We start from the raw sequence: 6,387 nt of genomic DNA on the forward strand, positions 1-6,387 counted from the left end.
AATATGCTGATAACACAGGAATTACACTCAATATTATCGACATATCGACTCCTTTAGCCAACAAAGTTCAAAATGTATGAGTTTATTATGAATATGTCGACAATTATGTATAGTAATAGGAATAGGTCGGCGAGAAAGACCTTTTATCTATTACTGTATAAAATATGTATTATACTACAATGTTTTTTTCGATATCCAAAAACGCTTTTAATCCTTACTAATATTATAAATCCGAAAGTAACTCTATCTGTCTGGTTGTCTCTTCTTCACGCCCAAACCACAGAACCGATTTTAATGAAATTTTGTACAAAGATAGTCTGAGACCCGAGAAAGAACATAGGATAGTTTTTATCCCGGAAATCCCACGGGAACTAGGGATGGCGATCTAAGATCGATTAATCGGAGAATCGATCTTTTGGACCCAAAACATCGATTATTTTAATCGATATTAGTAAGAATTGAATCGTAAACTATGCATTTGATCAAGTGATGGTCTTTAGCAAAGTTGAAGGTACGAATTTTCAGTTTTATGTTAGTATGTTATTTTCTTTTAAACGCGGGCGAAGCCGCGGGCAAAAACTAGTTACAAAAATATTTGAAATAAAAATACTAAGAAACATAACTATAAAACATTATTTCGTTAATTTAGTATAGTCCGCGTAAAACTACTAGTCCGCTCTGAATATAGAAATGAATCGCGTCGCCATAGCAGATTGTATGACTACACCTGCTCGCAACAACTTCAGAGCGGACTAGCAGTTTGGCGCGGACTACAGCAGACTTGGCGTTTATTTTTTTTGTTGGTAATACATTTATTGTCTTAAACATAACTTAATCAATTATAAAACTAAAATGGATTTAAATTATTTACTTTAAGATTCCTTAAAAATAATCATAAAACATTTTTGGATTTTTTTAAGTCAATTAATTTACAGTACATTAAATTTAAAAAAACTTATAAATAAACATAAAAAAATAAATGGCGACATCTGTCTGTGATATCAAAAATAATAATTGGCGATATGTATTTTATTTTTAAGTATATTTTAGCGTTTTTAAGAATATCGTCGAAAATTTAAAAAAAAATTATTCTTAAGCGCGAATGAAGACATTTTTGGCATTATTCTGTCATGTAGATAATATTTGATCCTTGCCACAAACTCCAAACATCGACAAGCGCACAAATGTGTGGACGCGTTGCAACCTTGCGCGAATAAAAAAAAGGTACTTCATTGGATCGCCTACAAACGCTTGCTACACAAACCAAGTCAAACGTTCGAAACAAAAAAACAAACGAACGTGGGGATAACGTTCGTACTTGTAATGGTTTGTCCTATTTCTTTAAAATTGGTGTTTTCCTTTAATTTGACATTTATAATTACTTTCCAGAATTTGATACTTATCAGCGACATTATCTGATGACGGAATAATACAGGGTGTGTTTTTTTCCAAAATGAACTCGTTCGATTCCCGGCTAGAGATTTTTCTTTTAAGACGAATTTTCAGTTTTAATTTTTATCGAAATCGACCTCGTAACTCCTTTCAGCATTTTTCGCTAATCCTTATAATTTCGGATTTGGCCCTCAATGCCCATTTGAATATTTCACCCTGTCTGTTTTTAATATTGAAATAACCGCTTTTTACTACATGCATATGAATATACATACGGTACATACACCAAAATAACATTTTTTACAGTTTTTGTCAGTCTGTCTGTTTGTTCTGGCTAATCTCTGAAATGGCTGAACCGATTTGACGGGACTTTTATCGGCAGGTAGCTGATGTAATAAGGAGTGACTTAGGCTACTTACATTTTAGAACTATTTACTTTAATTTTAAACCGTGACATCCATATAAATGAATTTATTATACTTATCGATAATTATGTAGACGTAATATTTATTATTAAGCAATAAAATGTGTTAGTGATAATGCTATTTAGTCTAATTATAAAAACGATTACGTCTAAATTACTATAATTTCGTCTATTTTCTTGTAAAAAGTAAAGTTTAGGTGCAATATTAATTTTAAAGGGAATTTAAAGCAATATTCGGACACATCAGTAGTTAATTTGTATTTTAATTAATTAGAATTACAATAGTCATAAGCAGTTAGGATTGCTTCACAGTTTTATATCGAAAACCAAAGGCCTGCTGTAAAAGGAGTTAAGTAAAACATTTTCGATTTTTTATAAAAAAAAAGCTACTTAAGTCCTTTTAGCATTCAGCCGTTTTACAAGTTTTGCTTAAAATCAATACCAAAATCCCTGAGCTATGTACTAAATGTAATTTATTAGTAAAAGTGTATTAAATCGGCCGTAATTTTTTGATTGTGACCTAGTCGTAATTCTAGTGGAAATTGATAAAATATAAAGTTTAGTTATTACGATGTAAATTGAGTGGGCTGTAGAAACCGCCTTTTTTGACAGTTTTTTTTTTGTTTAATAAAACACCGAATCCTGTAAGTAGATAATAAACATGTAAGTTTATTACAAATAATGTTTTATTTAACCTCCTAATAGAATAAAACTATTTCTTGAACCAATTTACAACTTTTATTATTCCCGCGCAAAATACAACTCCAATGTCAAGAGCGTTCTTTTTCTTTTTTATTCTAACTCATACAATCACACCAGCCAGTGACTATATAAATGGGGACTTATTATTATAAAAATAATACATGATGAAAATAACACAAAATAATTAATTAAAATAATACTATAATTAAATGATTTAATATATTTGTAACAGTCCAAAGCCTATTTTCTTTTTTCTCTTAGGTTACATTTTTTAATATATATTAATAAAAATAACATGATAAGTAATAAGTATAGTATAGGGTCCATTTCAAGAATATATTTTTTTCTAGTACTGTCAAAATTTAGCAATCGAAATTTTAAACTTTTTTATTTATTATCATTTTATTACTACAAGGAATCTCTTACGAAAAAGTATGGAGAAAATAAAAAGCGAATACTGATTTTATTCAAATTGAAATGTAAATATAATAACTAAAACGAACAAATTTAAGTAATTTATATATAACGTTATATAATGTAATGTGACATAATTACTAATTATCATAATAACTTGACAAATTTGAAAAAGTAAACTGTATATTAATGGAATCAATAAGCTTTTTATATAACTTTTGTTATAACTTAAAACTTATGAAACTCTTGCTTGTAGCAGAGTATGGTGAGGTAATTTTGGAGCGAAAAGCGGATTAAGTCACCCAAAGTGAGGATATGAAGAATATTTCAAACAAACAAAAGTATTTTTTTCTATTACTTTAAAATATTAGAAGTTTAGAAAAATACAATTATGCCACAAAAACCGCGTATAAATAACTTTATTAACTATAGCAAGTTATTTAGCAAATTGTTTTATACAATTTTATTTTGCTTATTTTATTTTATATTGTTATTTTAGTTATATCACCCTTAGTGAGTGATAATAAAATAAAGCGCCATCTAGCGGTGAAGCTTGCAGTATAGTTACTTAGTTTACATATGTCACACTAGGTGTCGCTACAACATTTTACCTCGGATTTCTGAATCACGCTGTTGAGAACTCGACGTGGCTTGTATAAAGGCTCGCGGGACTTCGAATTAGGTATCGCTTCTCGGCCTTTTGGCTAAGATCAAAGTGTAGTATCTGTTCTTTTCAGCTTAATATCTGAAAGTTCCCGCACGTCGGGACCAGTATATTAAACTGATTTTTGTGACTTGACGGGATGTTCGGGGCTCGCTCCACTCCCGTCGCGGGTCGGCCCACATAATAAACCTATCTAAATTAGCGATGGGCGATTGTTCTAAAAAAAACAATCGAATAAATCGACAATCGACGGAATCAACAATCGATTGTCGATTTATTCGTAGTAACAAAAAAACAATCGACGTTCGAATAACAATCGACGTACGAATAACAATCGACGTTCGAATAACAATCGACGTACGAATAACAATCGACGTACGAATAACAATCGACGTACGAATAACAATCGACGTTCGAATAAAAATCGACGTACGAATAACAATCGACGTACGAATAACAATCGACCTACGAATAACAATCGACGTACGAATAACAATCGACGTACGAATAACAATCGACGTTCGAATAAAAATCGACGTACGAATAACAATCGACGTACGAATAACAATCGACCTACGAATAACAATCGACGTACGAATAACAATCGACGTTCGAATAAAAATCGACGTACGAATACAAATTATACTGTGCGGTCACATACGTGTGCTCAAGACAATGTGCAGCTGCGTCGTGTTGCAAAGCTTTCGTCACTTGCCACTGGTTGGAAAATGTAAAGTATTGTATTACATTTTAGTCAATTGTACTATATATTGTTGAGAAATAATTATACCATAAATCATTTTGTATCAAATACTATGGAGTATCATCGATAATCCAGATGTCGTAGTCATCCCCTAAGTTCGTTTCATGACAACGTTTTCAAAAAGAGGTCATCTGAAAAATATAATATACGTCTTCATGGCGCATATTATAGAAAAATATTATCAGAAAATATAAAATATGTAATATAAATATGTTTAGCGTATATTATAGATAAAAGTTATCACAAAAAATTATGTACTCATAGTTACATTAAAATTAATCGGTGAAATAATTAAAATTAATCTTTGAAGAAACATAATGTTGACAACGCGAGTAGGGTGTGAGAGTGTGTGGCCACGTGGCGCAGTGAGCAGTGCGAGAAGCAAGGTGTGGACGCACCATTAAATAACGGAATGCAACGAAGCAGCGGAAGGGTGTACAACGCACGTGCGCTTCCCCCACCAAGTATATAAGACTGACTCAGATTTCTTAAACAGAAATTAGGGGCTCCTCGCTGTTAGTAGCTTTTTATATACTAAACAATCGACCAACAATCGAACAATCGACGAACAATCGAACAATCGACCAACAATCGAACAATCGACAAACAATCGAACAATCGACCAACAATCGAACTATCGAACAATCGAACAATCGACGAACAATCGAACTATCGAACAATCGAACAATCGACGAACAATCGAACAATCGACCAACAATCGAACTATCGAACAATCGAACAATCGACGAACAATCGAACTATCGAACAATCGAACAATCGACGAACAATCGAACAATCGACCAACAATCGAACAATTTCGATTGTTCGATAGTTATTCGAATACAATCGAAGAATTTCGATAGTTATTCGAATACAATCGAACACAATAACAATCGAATAATTCGATTGTTTTTACTAACAATCGCGCATCGCTAATCTAAATTAAAACATTAACAGGGTCAGTCACTGTTTATTCGACTTCTCGAGCCACGAATTCTATCAATATCGTAAACGATTTCAGTCCGCACCAAACTGCTAGTCAGTCCGCTCTGAATATAGAAACGAGTCGCGTCGAATAGCAAGTTGTAGATATTAGCGGGACGAAGACAGCGCGGGACCCCCCTTAATAAACAATTTTAGAGACTTGTACTAAATAATAATTTCGGAAACCTTTTTAGTTTCCACCCAATTGACCCTTAGAAAAATAAAACGAAGTAAATTACACAAAATATTTTATTTACATTTGAACACAATATTTAAAACTAAAAACACAATATGGGTACAATTTTATTAATTAACAAATTTTACACTAAATAAGTAAAATAACACAGTATGTTGCAAAATTCATATTTATAGGACAAAAAGCATTTATTTTAGACACGAATCAGATCAATAAATTTTTAGCCTAAAAAATTACTTCTAATGAAAAACGGCGTCACATTTATTCTGTGCCACTATATCAATATTACATATTTTTTATATTAAAAAGTAGCATTCTGTTTAGTTATTATAAGAACTCTAGATTAAGGCAATTTCAGTTAATTTACAAGACAAGGTACACGCAGTAAAATATATAACTATGCTGATTGACCTACCAACTAATGTAAGGAATAAGGATTGTAGAATTGGCATGATGACAGTATTAAAAAATCAAAGAATAAATGATTTAAGAAAACACAATATACTGACAGAATTCCCAAAAATGACTCAGTAAAAAAAAACCTTTAAGATCCATTATATTTTCAATTAAATAAAAGTATAAAATACTGCAGTCGGCCATCTTGTCTGAAACGCTAACGGGGCGCGAATGACGTCATTTTTGGGTATGTCACTGAATTGCTTGAAATTTTGTGTGGGATGTTCTAACGTGACGTCACCAACGGACGCCATGACACTCGCGAGCGTTTTCGCGCTTAATTCAAAATGGCTATAAACAAATGCTATTATTTTCGTTAATACTGAATTTATTACCGAAATAATACGAAATTTGGATACGGTAGACATGTACCTACGTTATAGAAGGGGTTT

The 6,387-nt window shown here is 31.9% G+C and overlaps 1 pseudogene; it reads left to right on the forward strand.

Annotated features, from left to right (window-relative positions):
• The first annotated feature begins 3,616 nt into the window (after positions 1–3,616).
• On the forward strand, positions 3,617–3,781 carry LOC140755690 (uncharacterized; annotated as a pseudogene).
• The last annotated feature ends 2,606 nt before the right edge of the window (positions 3,782–6,387 follow it).

The sequence above is a fragment of the Epargyreus clarus genome, unplaced genomic scaffold (genome assembly GCF_041222505.1).
Source record: "Epargyreus clarus isolate Ecla_fem2 unplaced genomic scaffold, WU_Ecla_fem_2.2 ptg000033l, whole genome shotgun sequence".
Classification (NCBI taxonomy): domain Eukaryota; kingdom Metazoa; phylum Arthropoda; class Insecta; order Lepidoptera; family Hesperiidae; genus Epargyreus; species Epargyreus clarus.